The sequence below is a fragment of the Neodiprion fabricii genome, chromosome 2 (assembly GCF_021155785.1).
Source record: "Neodiprion fabricii isolate iyNeoFabr1 chromosome 2, iyNeoFabr1.1, whole genome shotgun sequence".
Taxonomy (NCBI): Eukaryota; Metazoa; Arthropoda; class Insecta; order Hymenoptera; family Diprionidae; genus Neodiprion; species Neodiprion fabricii.
Genome location: NC_060240.1, coordinates 22,913,587 through 22,928,519, shown reverse-complemented (window position 1 = coordinate 22,928,519; position 14,933 = coordinate 22,913,587). Strand labels below are relative to the sequence as shown.

Below are 14,933 nucleotides of genomic sequence, written 5' to 3'. Positions count from 1 at the left end.
GAGATATACCTATTTCAGTGTTCATAATTCAATAACCCCCTCCACCCGCTCCAGGGGGTGAAAAACGACATTTAATGCATTTCATTTTTTATCTCAAAACTCGATTGACGGATACGTATGAAAAAAATTATTAATATCTATTACCAAAAGACCCTTTAGGTGAATTAATTTGGCCGTGAAGGGCCACTCCCAAGGTACCGAAAAAACTCAATTTGAGTTAAAAATCGTTATATTTCGAAATCAAGTCGATGTAACAAAACTTTTTTTTCCTTCATTTCATAGCTTTAGGTGTATAGTACCTCTATGAATTATTCCAGAGTTTTGCGAGTGGTGCGCCACGTCGAAAATTGCGATTTATGCACATTTTTACCATTTTTTTACTATTTTGACCATGTCTTAAGGAAAAGTTGACTGAATATCCTTGGGATTTTCAATTTATCAACAACTCAAAATCAGACTTTTAAAATAAAATAAGATATTGGTGATAAATATGATACTAACTAAAATTAAAAAAAGATTTTACATTTGCAGAACCGACGTTCTAGTCTTCTATATGAATTAATTATCTAGTATTCGTCGCTATCCTCATCAATAATGGGACAAACATTTTCCACGTCAAATAATTTTGATAACATTTGCACGGGTTGAACTATTTTTGATAAACACCGGCGGTAAAACAAATGGTACACAAGAGCAGCCACATGAGAGCAACATCCAATTGTTCGCAGACCATTTGCACAGCTGCAACGGTATCCTTTGATTGTGTCGATATCAACAAAATTTTCGTCATAATGTATATAACATTCGTACATTTTTCTATTAATATGCCTTAATTTGACTTGAAATCTTATAATTCGAAATGTTAGATAGAATATAGCCTGAGAAAGTTGGTAGGATCAAGTGAAAAACAATTCCAAATCTTCAAATGTGATTTTCGGAAAACCGTTTAAATCCGCAGATGATATTTCACTAAAGGGCATACTCTTTCTGTTATAGTTGGCTGCAGCAACTTTTTCGACGAGGACATTATTCTCGTACCTTTTTAATTTCATTCTGTCGACTATGATATTTAGTTTTCCAACATATGAATTGAGACGTTTGCCAGTTAGATTGTGAATAAAACATGCGAACTAATAGTACGCCTTAGCAACGGCTAAAAGTTTATTCCGGAACTGATGATGCAAGAGTCTGTATTTCTGTCCTGTAATTTCCATGAACAGTTTCAATTACCCATCGAATTTTGCTAACAAAACGTGATTCATTGGATTCGTCTGTCGTAAGTTGGTTCCGATTCCCTTTCAATGCAGGTATGAGTACTCGATAACCTTTCTTTTTTTAAATATCTATAACATCACGAAAACCTGTATCTAGAATGAAATAATCTCCTGGTTTCAAAATACTGCTGAGTCTATGTTCCTTTTTCAAGATATATTTTAAGATGTGCGCATCATTTTTGTTTGCTTCAAAAGATCTTGCAATACCTACAACAAACCCATTCGTGGTACAGATTGTTAACGGTTTGCATAAAGACGTTTTTTTTTTGTCCAGAATAGGATTTTCTTTGATAAATCTTATTCGTATTGGATCGATTTCACAAGGAGCAGGTACACGTAAGGAAAAGCTGTTGCGATTAACGGTGTCCATAAGTGCAAGTAGAAAAGGAATATCGGTATTCCCATCTCAATTTACTATGGGCAAGAATGAATTGGAAGAAAAATGTTAAATTGTCACGATTCAATATTTTCAGCCCTGAAATAAGACATTTCACCGACTCAAAGCTCTCATATACAAGATGGCGAGGCTGGATGTTAGGGATATTATGACTTGAAAGTGTAATCTCGCAATTTCAAGGATATTCAATTAACTTTTCCTTAAGACATGGTCAAAATCGTAAAAGAATGGTAAAAATGTGCATAAATCGCAATTTTCCACGTGGCGCACCACTCGCAAAACTCTGGAATAATTCATAGAGGTACTATACACCTGAAGCAATGAAATGAAGGAAAAAAAAGTTTTGTTACATCGACTTGATTTCGAAATATAACGATTTTTAACTCAAATTGAGTTTTTTCGGTACCTTGGGAGTGGCCCTTCACGGCCAAATTAATTCACCTAAAGGGTCTTTTGGTAATGGATATTAATAATTTTTTTCATACGGATCCGTCAATTGAGTTTTGAGATAAAAAATGAAATGCATTAAATGTCGTTTTTCACCCCCTGGAGCGGGTGGAGGGGGTTATTGAATTATGAACACTGAAATAGGTATATCTCTATTTCAGTGGTTATGAACCACTGGGCACCTGTTTTTCTGACCTAAGAAACATTTCTGAACAGGTAATTTAAAAATCCCGAAACAGGGGCATTTGGCCCCTCTTAACCAGGGATACCCTTTGTCAGTCTAAATATAAAACTTTATTTTACACACTTTTATACTCTTAACACCAAATTACCAATTAATAATCCATGCCACATGCTCACAATCAGACCTACGTTGCAAGATCTCAAAATACATATGTTATTTTGGGGAATTTGCACACACTTGAAAGTAAAAAGTAAAGTGCATTCATTTTCATGTTGACTTTTTTTGAATAAGATGTGTTCAAAATATTACAGTTTGATTTCAAGCGTACGACGCATTCTGTCAAAGGAATGAAAAGGAATAGTAAATAACTCTAATTAACGTTAGATTATTCATAAGATGTTTATGAACCTTACCGATTTGTGATCACGTTGCTGGTGAATCAGAAATTTAGAACAATCGCTTCAAAAATTACATAAAATGTAATTCTAATGAATGTATTGTTGACATATGTTAATGTGACGTTAGGTTTGTGTTAACTACGCTAAGTTTTTTTTTTAATTAATACCATTTTTATACAACGAAATGGAGATTGTTACTCTTTTTTCTGCAATTTAAAACATTTTGAGAAATGAAATAACAATTAACAGAACTATATTTACTCGAGTAATTCAAATTCTCCGGCGATTTATAAATAATTTACATTGGACGAAAATTTTTCTTCTTTCTGAGCTGATAGAATGCTTCTGTGTATTCTGTCTATTTATTCCTATTGCTACGCTATATACAAAACTGTTTTGTTAACGTTGGTTTAATGTGATATTTGCCCAGTTTTGCTTGTAACTTTTTTTTCCAATCTTTTTTCCAACAGACTTTGTAGATTACATTGTTGTTTTATTTGCAGTTGGAAGTAGTCACTTCATCTCAATTAAAAATGTTATTTTCTCTTCTTATCAGTCATGATCTGGTAAATGAGTCCTTGTTTCATGGTATGTTGACCTATACGTATAGTTGGCAGTGATTCCAGTTCATATTTCAGGTATTTTCACTGGTTCAAGTTTTGCATATTGTTTATTTTGAATGTTCCTGAAACAGATATCATCATATTCAACCTTGGAGTTTACAGTCTGAGTTGCCTAAAATAGCTATTTTCAAGTTGTGCTCTGTAAGTTAATGATTTCTCATATCGAGTGGGTAGTATATAATCCAGGACATCCATTCTATATCGTAAGTGACTAATCCCTTGGTTCAGAAGCATTCATCAAGCTCACATCCTGATTTTGACTGTCATTAAGACTGACAATGAGTATAATTCCTGTCAATTGACTGATGATAAGAAAAATATACAAAACATCGATCACATACAAAACGAGAAACATGCAACTGGTCACTATACATTTATACTATTGCATTTATACTGTAATTGAATGGTTATAAAGTTTGTAGTCTGCTTTATATGATTACAGGTGATTTAGGAATAGTATTGTGCTCAGTGCATACCATTTAAAGTAAGGTATTGGGATTATATCAGACATGCTGTTGGAAAAGTTAGTGGTGCTGAAAGATAGGCAAATTCAAGTTAGTTGTTGGTAGGCCAGTGAAAGTTGGTTCAGGACAATGCGAGATACGTAGAGTGACAACTTCCGAGCAACTGTAGACCATCTTTTGTGTCACAAATTTAATTTTTGTCTGTTCCAACGGATTCATAATCGAATAAGGATGATCCAGGTGATTGTGAAATGAAATAAAAACAATCATGGTATTATTATGTACGTAGTTGGATGAAACAAACAAGCAATGACGACTTATCACTGCATTTGTACATGTGATATGAAGTAACGTGATTTATTGAATACGTAAACGTACAGCATGCCATTTGCTTACATGTGTTATTTTTGCAATGAATAGATAAATAAATTACAATTTTTTTAGACTTAAAAATACTTTAAGGTCCACGTGGAACCCATGAATTCAACAAATGTTACTAAAAAAATAGTTTGATGAATAAAAAAACTGCAAAAAAAGGTGGGTACTGAGCGTCCCAGTGTGAATAAAAGAGTTAATAGATCAGATTAGTTTGTTAGATGTTCGAAGAGAAGTGACTGGGATAAACTACCATCCGCGAAAAATTTCCAAGTGGCGGACGATACCGATGCAGAAACACATACATCTGAATTAAAAACGAAAGGTCGTGTACCAAATTTTATATCAATTGGTTTGAAAAGTCTTAGAATTCTGATTTCTTTCCAAATTCTGGGCTACCATGTGGTCACCAAATGGTCGAAATTCATACTTTTGGACGAAAAAAAGAATTCTCTGCGGATCCACCATGAAAATCCAAATGCCAATTATTACACAAACTTAATACGAGTACACACCAAAAAATTTTTCTTGTTTTTTTTGATCGTAAGCCATATTAGATTCGCCATTACGAATTTTTGAATTTCTAGTTCAGGTTCGTAATCAGCGACCCCAAAAGTCCACGTATGCCAAATTTCAAGAGAACCGTGTATGTAAGGAAAAATGTATGCATGAAAGGATTAAGGACTAGAAACGCGAACATCCGATCGTCCCTATTGCAAAAAAGTTGAGCATTTTTGTTCATTCAGCTGATGATAATTAATCTTTGAACCCAATGGAAGGGTGTTTCCATTTTTCATGTAAAGTAATGGGTACCCATTGGAGTTGCCAAATCACGTATCAGTATGGCAGAAAAGTTAAGCGTTTGGAACATACGATGATCTGCTTGTGCTTTAATTTTGATCTCGATTGCATAGTTACAATTTACTCTTACTTTTATTCGCTTGACGTCATCCGTTTTTGCCACGCTATTAACGCAACTTTTGCAAAGAACTTACTGCTCACCACTATAGTTGAGCGACCATTTTTATAGTCAAAAGTTGAAAATAAAAGATTTATTTCGCAAAAACAAGTTATCCTTTGAGCGGGGTACATTTTCGTGCCCTTTTGTCGTCGCCTGGCGGTATTTTGGTCCTATCCAAAGAATCTGGCATTATTAATTTCGTAATCAAAACATTATTACCTACTAAAAAACGTAAGATCAGCCTTTGTTCATTTCACATGAATTTATTCATTCTTTTTACCCTTTTCAGCCCCGCCTACAAGCTGAAGGTTACGCCGAAGGGCAGCCAGACTTAGAAATCGATTATAAACTATATTTAGAGAGTATAATAAGAAAGAGCATTTGCATGGTCAAATGACGTGACTTTGCTGGCCACTGCCTCTTAGACTTTTACTTTAGCATCCATTGTTTCGGGTAGATTCAATTAAGGGGGCTCCAACGACCAAAACAGTTATACATGAAGCCTAGGTCGCAGATAGCTGTAAATTTTTTTTTTAAATGTATTTTTGCGCTTAAAAAAACATGCCATGGAGTTCGAAGCGGTAAAAAAGGATTTATACTCCACCGATTTTCTATATTCGATATAAAGCATGATATCAAAAATCTGAAACTATTGTTTTTTCGCATAAGTGAACTGAATGTACACAACAAACTTCAACCAATAATATTAAAAACTGAAGAAGGAAGTACACTGCGAAGGATCGAAAATGTCGTCTTTTAACGATTTTTTGATACTAGGCGAGGCGGGCGAGGCCGGGGCTAGTTGTCACCATAAACTTACGGAGATATACTGCGCGGTCCGTGCACTGAGCTGAAGCCCTAATTAAAAAAAGAAAGCAGCAGCGGGAGACCCACCTCTCTGTTGCACGGTCGGAAGAGTGGGGAGCAGCCACGGGGAAAGCAAATAAGGCAAGCACGCATGCTTGTACAAGCTATGTTTTTCCCCTACCAAGTTACCGATTAGAGTGAGAAGTCGGCTCCCGCTGTTGCTTTCTCTTTCTGATTAGGGCTTCAACTCGGTGCACGGACCGCGCTGACGGAGCGTAAGCTAGGCTTGACGACGAGGGGTATGAGCCTTGGGGAGAGTACATGTGGTAGCACGTCGGCCATATTGATGAGCTAAGTTTTCGGGCGCCACGTTTAAACGATTCACTTTAGGTAGTATTAGTTTTTGGGACAGATCGTTGTGATAAACTATTTCCTCGAACTGTATAGGTATGTACGAACACAGCTTCAATTCTTTTTTTATAAGAAACAGTGCAGGTAAGCACATTTTTTTTAAATCCAATTTTAATTCCGGCGTACATTTTATAAAGGTGGAAAGTACCTGACATAGAACCAGAATATTACTGAGTATCAATGTAAGCAAAGAAAAAACCAAAAAAAAAAACAATATAATACAATGACAGAATGAACAGAAAACATCGCGTTGAATAATTCGTAAATTATTGTATTTATAACCTATATAAATAAATGATTTATATTCACATGCGGAAATATATTTGTATTCAAAAACTATAAATTGAACTCACATTTGGAATAGCATCGTCTTTCAGCCTAACTTTGAAAGCAGATGTTCGATCGAATGTTTCCGGTGAAAGATAACATGAACATAAATAAGCATACTTTGGCACACTTGTGTTCGTCAACCCTATCGTAATAAGCCATATCCTACACCTCTCAATATTTTTCGGAAAACTTGAAGGAATATAGATACAAATACATTACTTGGAATCACAGCATTCACATTATTTACAGTTCTAGAAGCGTTACTTATACTTACAGGTGAAATGTAGCCTTATTCTCTACTTCGACTTCACATTGTTTTTGTGAATTTGAGAAAGATCTGTTTTTGCAGTTAGGCGCTACATAATAAGGCCTGTTGTATTATTCTGAATTCTCAGTCCGTGATCGGCTACCTTCTGACCTAACCTATACAATAATAACAAACAACTGCACGTGCGTACACATCCGTGTGCATCCTTTCGCCGCATCCCCGCAGGGAAAGGCTCCGTCCATAAGTCCGTGGACCACGCAGTCTATCTCTAAGTCAATGGTTGTCACACGGGTTAATTGTCAGAAAATTCATAACTCCATCGCTAGATGCTGCGATGAGCGGCGTTATAGATTAAAGTTGTAGTTCAATCACGGAATAGCAAGAAGGAGACAACAGTCAAGCAGCGTTCGGTCAGAGGTAGGTTCGGTTTTTGGGGTAATGTAAGTATGCATGTAAAGGCGCACAAAGTGGCTTTTTCTCGACCGGTGACAAATGAGCGGGTGCAAAATGAAGTGGTGTACCGCTTCTCTGGTGCACTCAAGGCAAACTTTCGGTACAGATTGTGGACAAAAAGTATCGTGTGCACCATGGGTGGAAAGCGATATACGCTCGTGCGAGTTTGGGCTGAGCCTCGCACTCGCGTCAATCGCTCACTTTCCGCCCTAGATACACAATGTACTATTTTATGTTACCTCAAGACTGGGGACAAGTTTTATAGCAGAGTGGTGTCTCCTTCCTACTACTCCGTGACATCAATGTTTGAAACAAATGAATGTTGTTAACTAGAATATCGCCACATATGCGGCCTTACAATGATTGAAACATTGAAATTAGACCTGGTAAGTAATTATATTACATCTTCTAAATATGTTTGTTTCTCATATTCTTGGCTGCCTTGGGATATTTCGCAATAAGATAATCGGAAAGGTGATTCTTGTCACTTTTATTTGATATATATATATTTGATATTTGAATAGCGGATCATCAAGATATGCACTTTTTTAAATATAAATTCGGGTTGGGGCAAGTTGCCGCATGTAAAAATAATTTCGCGACAACTTGCCCCATGTCGACTTTTCCGTAGTTTTCTCAATTCAAAACAAAAACAACAAAACAAAGGACCAAAAAATTTATTCACCAATTTTTATTCACTTTTGTCATTTAAAAATCTTGGGACAATTTACCCCGCCTCATGGGAAGTTGTCACCCTCCGAAACTTTTTTTTAAAAAATTCGACAAACCCTATTCAAACTTGCTTTGGAACAACTACTAATCAACTCTAGGTGTGCAATGGATGCATTTACAATACCCCATGTTTCAAATTGAAAAAAATTTTATACAAAAAAATTCTAACAATCAGAGAGTAAATACTGTGACAACTAGCCTTGGTCTCCTCCACTTTTTTTTTTGTAAACTGTAGTTAATTTCATGCAAAAAGATTCTACAATGTTGGTACTTACCGTGAATAGTTTCAGGGGTGTGAATTATTGAAAATAGATTATGCAATTACGAATTGTAACTCGTAAACCGATTTATAAATCGGTCTTTTTACTTCATGAGAAAAAAACTAAGAAAGAATGGTACTTTATTTACTTTAATTTTAATGTATTTAAAATTATTCACTTATTTCTCGATATTTGTGTCATTTCAACACGTTTATGATGTGATATAGCGAATAAATATGTTGCTTTAAAACTCAACTTTCAACTTGAACATTTTTTTCGTTCAGCAATATAATTTGAAAATAACAGAATTGATATGAAAATTTCAGTGGCCCGACTGGAATTTTTTTTTTATTCACCGCGTAGTGAAGATTGGTTAGTAAACAATGTTTACTACAGGTCCATGTATTGCAATACATTCAGCAGAGTAAATATAGATCCCCACAATTATTCACGGCAAGTACTAACATTGTAACACCTTTCTTTTGACATGAAATTTTCTACAGTTTAAAAAAAAGGTAGCATTAAAAAATCTTCGAAAAATGACATTTTTCATCCTTTAAAGTACATCTCGCCAGCTTTAAATATTTTGGGCTAAAATTTGTAGTGCACGTTCAGTGTACTATTCCGAACAAACAATATTTTCAGATTTTTGTTGTCTTACTTTATGTCCAATACAGAAAATCGGCGGCGTACAAATATTTTTTTACCACTTCGAACTCCGTGGCATGTTTTCCAGAGTACAAAAATACACTTAGAAAAAAATCGACAGCTGTCTGCGACTTATGTTCATGTAGCTGCTTTGGTCGATGGAGCCTCCCCTTTAAACTATCAAAGTAATGCGTAAGATGTAGATATACGTGATAATACTACTTCATAAACATTGACGTACGAGGCTGTAGGAATAATGGTGTTTCACGATTAGACCCTAATTAGTTTAAAACAAATAATAAACAAACAACTTTATAGTATTGCTGATACGTGATCGATGACCAGGAAGTAGCGACTGGTTTATACCATAACGGCAGAATTTCTAATATTTTGACCAGAATCAGCAAACCTAAATATTCCTGCAATGTTTCTGAGTTGTTTCGAATGCATACGTAAAGCAGCATTGTGCGGTAATATGTTAAGATTCGTTTCAATCGAAGGAAAACTTGTATGCAAAAATTTTTGGGGTGATTAAGTAAAATTTCATAGTGAAAATTTGCTAATTTTGAATCGTGTACCAGATTATTTAATAACAGTTCGAGTTGTGTGAGAGATAGTGTGCCAAGATTTTCGAGGTCACAAATCCCGAAAATGGCAAACAAAAATAGTTGCATGGTTGACCTGTAGGAACTATTGGATTGAGACGAATGTATTTTTTATTGGATGTATAATAGTGAGGGGGAAATAAAAAACTTGGTGAACAATTGAGTAATCAAAAAATGGTTTTCAACCCTAGGCATATAATAATTCGCACAGTAATACTCACAAACGTAATCTGAGCTAATTCGTTTTACTGTGAAGTCAAGGCACCACCGGAAGAATTCGTTTATCACAGTAATTTTGCACTAATTTTAGTCGCCATACTCAAACAATTGTATTAAATCTAAGCAGCGTCGAACAGCCATAAAATCTGTATTGTTAATTGCTGCATTCTACGGGTATACATGTATTATTATATACTGGCTTGCGACGTAAATTATTTCCTTACAACGAGCAGTGATGGGTTGACGATAGTAACAACGAGGTGAGAGTTAGGTATAAATAAATTGCCTGGCATCGAATGTAACTCTGTAACTTTAACTCACTTGCAAAGAGAACGACATGAAAATAGTCTGAGCATGACAGAAACAGCATATGACGAACTAAGAATACCCGCAAAACACATAAGTATAAGGAAAAAAGCAGCAGCAACTTTGCGTAAATCGCACAAATCATTTGAATGTCAACGGTCCGACCTACTCACACTTACGCTGTGACCTGAATAACACAAATTCACAACCCTCGTATCGATTGCCCTCGGCGAACCGGGGCGCCTTGCCAGGCGTACGGAAAAATGTAAAAAGAGAACCGAAATGAATTTTGACAAGCCTTGACCTTGATGATCATAACGCGAAGATTAGTGTGATTGCATCAAAAATTTATAATTATATGAATAAAATATCATGCAATTCCCCAACGAAATATTAACAATAGCTGTATAGCTCTCTGCTGTACGTCAATGTACTATCCGAATAAAGTACATCAACTTTTCTAAAGCAAAACCGACTGCTTTAACGATCGCATGACATTAATACAGCAGCTGGGTTTATACATGTATAAAGAGCAAACAGTAATGTCAATGTGCAGGGTATGGACTGAGTATATATGTTACACTTGTAATAAAATATACCCTGGTTTGGCCCCTTTAACGGACGGACGCTCTGCCTCGCCCGGTTACCCACGAAATCGATCCCGTTCAGAAGCAACTTTGTAGCAGCATTATCCTGAAAAATATTGACCATTTCCTGAAGATTCAAATGACTTTTCAAATTTTTACGCCCTTCGCAGTTTTATTTTAAAATACTTTTCCATGTTTCTTCCGAAAAACTTTATGCATATTATACTTCAGGTAATGTCAGACGATGAGTCGCGCTTTTAAATACACATCATATAATCGATGTTACGTTCGAGTGACATTATTATTAGAATTGTCGCTATTGCTACTATTCTTGCCAGGGGTGAATAACCAATACGTGTAATTATAAGCTTACGTATCAAGTGCACATAACTATAATGCACGTAATCCATTCATAAATAGGTTCTCATACATACGTGCGTATATTATACCTATACAGTGAAGCCTTTGCATGGGTGGATATACTTATTCTATATGTATATACACTTATATATATATAATATATATATATATATATACGTTACAAGTTTAATGTAACGATTTATATTTACCTTCCTCTTGAATACTGCTGGGAATGTTTGCAGAGTTATAAAAAAATTCACTTGTTCACATTTCACATTATTCCAAAGGACAAGGGCGAATACCGCAAAAACTTCTTTCACTATGATTCGTCATATGCAATATCGACAATCCACTGAACAGTTATCGATTAGTTACCGTCCTGATGTATAAATCGAGTGATCTACCTTCAGTCTCCACCATTAACATATCGTGTATAACAATACGACTCGCATCGCCACTTCTATTATTAACTACTACCACTACTGCTATTGACTAGCTGCTGTAAACAATAACAATTTCAACATTTAAATGATTAGCAATAACAATATTAACAATAACAACACCAATAACAACGGCGAAAACGTGACTGAGACACTATGCCGCGCGAGGCAGATCGATACACCAAATTATTGTTAAATGACTGCAGAAATTCCGACAGCAGCAGCGGGTAAATGCACGATTGAGACACTCAGCTGCTCGTGCTGCTACTGCTTCTGCGAGTACTGCTGCTGCTGCTGCTGCTGCTTTGTGGTTGCTGCCGTTGCTGCTCCTGGCTCTGCGTTGACGTCGAGGCGGTACTTGGAATCGGGCCAGCTGCGCCTGCCTGATTCGCCTGACTCGACCACCCTAAATTTTGATACGCAAACCCGTCGCAGCTCCGCTTTATTTCGCGGTCACGAAATTTATGCTCACAATGAGAGAATTTTTTTTACGTGTATATTGCAGAAGAAACGGAGTCCAGTGTTCAGGTAGCGAAATTTGATCTCACTACTTGACTTCAGTTGTGTGTTACCGTTCAGAAAAGGCCCTTTTTTTAGACTTCGCTCTTTTCCGAGATTTTTGCACTTTTACGCTAAAAACTAGCTCACGCGAAAGGAATGGGTTGAAAAAAATATTTTTACTACTGCTTCAACGACGTTGAAATTTCGAAAAAGGATACTTCGAGAATTTTAACATTCAGATGTCCTTAAATACTTTGGTAGCTGTGTTTTGTATGACGAAACGAAAGTTTTTGGGAAACCTGAGATGCGTGCGATTTTTTTTAGTAACGAAAAATCTATTTTGAAATCCATGAAAACTGATTTTATTAACATTCATGTATAAAATATTTCACTGCTTTTCATTTTTCTCATTGCTTTATGGCAAATAAACGCTTAAAGGCGTGGTGTAGTATGAAAGCTGATTTTTCAAAGTTTCTTAGGTATTTTGTTAGGTCAAACCATTGATATGAAATTTCTAATAATTTTTATGTTACATTTATTGACATTCCCGTAAACTTTGTGAATTTTTTAGAGACGAAGTAGTGAATATAACCTAATAATGTATACAGCCCGATAGGAACGTATGTAAAAAAAGAGTAGACACGATGCCTCAAAAAGCAGTAGACCGATCCTGCTCGGATTTTTACAGCACTTTATTAAACCTACACCGATTGTGTGAACTAGGGTAATCATGATTGCTTTGGTAGTTTTTATTTTACAATTTAAACATGGAAAAAAATGCAAATTTCAATTTTTTTTTTTCGCAAAACAGAAACCTCTAAAGCAATCATGATCATCCTAGTTCACGCGATAGGTATAGGTATAATAAAGATGCTGTAGAAATTTGAGTAGCATCGGTCTACTGTTTTTGAGATGTTACGTCTACACTTTTTTTTACATACGTTCCTATCGGGCAGTATACATTAGGTTATATTCAATACTTCATCTCTACAAAATTCACAAAGTTTGTCTAAATGTCAATAAATATAATGTAAAAACTATGAGAAATTTTATTTTATTGATTTGTCTTAAAAAAATATCCCAAAAGCTTCTAAAAAAGCTTTCACACTAGCCGACCCTCTTTAGCGAAACTGAAGGAGTGTGAGCCAATATTGTATTGTAGTGTAAGCCAATATTGGGTATTGCCTCGTCGAATTATTAATTTTTTCTTCCAAGACTTTAGTTATAAAAATTAGTTTCTCCGAAATTCAACATAGATTTTTCGGTGCTAAAAGAAAACACACGCATCTCAGATTTTACAAAAACTTTTGTTTCGTTATACAAAACATAGCCACTCAAGAATTTAAGGATATTTCAATTTTCAAATTCCTGAAAATAACCTTTTTCGAAATTTCACCGTCGTTGAGACAGTAGTAACAAAATTGTTTCAGCGTAGACCTTTCGCGTGAGCTATTTTTTAGTGAAAAAGTACAAGAATCTCGGATAAGAGCGAAATCTATGAAAAAAAAGCCCTTTTCTAAGCCACGCTAATGTGCATATTTCCATGTTTTTGCAATGCGGTCATGTCTATCATTGAATAAAGTCACTCCAATCGATAGTTTTCAATACAATCAATCCATTATCGCTTTAATGCGCAAAACATTTACGATCGTCAGTGGAGAAGGTTTTCATACACGCTCTGAAATAACGCATTATATTAAAATTTGCATACCGTAAATCACTAATGCTCATACTTTAGATGCATGGGCATAATTACAAATATACATTCATCATCTGTAATACCCATACTGTCTGTATGTATAGCACATGTTTATGCCTAATCTATTCGTCAACCTAATCATAACTGAAAAACTCGAAGCTACTTCATTGCAGTGGCCGATGAAATGATGAATTGAACACCCTCGGAAGTATGTTCGAATTAGTCTATGGCTCGTCTAAGCATAACATACTTTCAAACAGTTTATTTAGCGTTTTGGTGGTAATTTATTCAACCCGACTTTTACTACGGCCAAGTCTATAAAGTTGAGCTTTGATTGGATACATATTATTCAACAAACACTTCTACGCGTCCCTTGCAACACTTCGTGTACAGTGAACCGAAAAAGTTCTTGTAGGATTTAAAACGTTCTGTGGTAGTTGACTTACAACTCGCGCTTATTGTTCGGAGCAACGGCTTCAAAACTTGTAAGAAGTTTTTCGGGTCGCCGTTATACACAACTGGGTAGTGGCCGCTATTTCGGCTTTGGCAAAATTTTTTTGTTCTTACTCTGAAAATATTATCAAGGTGTGCAGAAAAATATGTGTGTGTACGGCTTGAAGGCGCTCGGTTAATTTTAAACCGTACACCGAGCGATTGAAATTTTAAATGAAAAATACACGTGTTTTTTCAATGCTAATACTCAAATATTTCTTAAATACATAAGAACGATGAAAAAAATTTGTAACTTGGCGTACTCTTTGGGGATATTATGAGGTATGAAAAGCAATTTTCGCAGACTTATTGAGCCTTAATCAAAAATCTTGAAAAATTGAAAACACTCATATTCATTATCTGTGCCATTTTTGTAAGAGTAAAAATGACTGCTCACAAAATCAGAAAAATTTGTATTTCATACCACATAATGTATGCTTGAAAAGTGCGAAAAGTTACATATAAAAAAATATATAGGCAGATCCATTACTTTTCGACGAAAGTGTGCGCACTTTGGGCAGCGATTTTGATGCTGATTTTTTGTTCGAAAGTAGGGTAGAAAAGGAGACAATCCGGCAAATTTCAGCCCGATAAGATCAAATTTGGCCGCTGAAGCAATTTTTGAAATAAAAAAAAATTCGATTTTTTAATCATTTAAAAAAATTTGTATCTTAGCTTCTAATTAACTTAGA

General features: G+C 35.4%; 1 protein-coding gene across 6 annotated transcripts in view; it reads right to left on the bottom strand.

Annotated features, from left to right (window-relative positions):
• LOC124174762 (potassium voltage-gated channel subfamily B member 2) overlaps positions 1–11,854 on the bottom strand; it is a 107,636-nt gene extending 95,782 nt beyond the window's left edge. For 5 of the 6 annotated variants that reach the window (XM_046554214.1, XM_046554216.1, XM_046554217.1 and 2 more), the window contains exon 1: positions 11,319–11,854. The gene's annotated coding sequence lies outside the window, so the exon portion shown is untranslated. The remainder of the gene's footprint in view (positions 1–11,318) is intronic. The other variant, XM_046554215.1, reaches the window with a different exon arrangement.
• Positions 11,855–14,933: the final 3,079 nt, after the last annotated feature.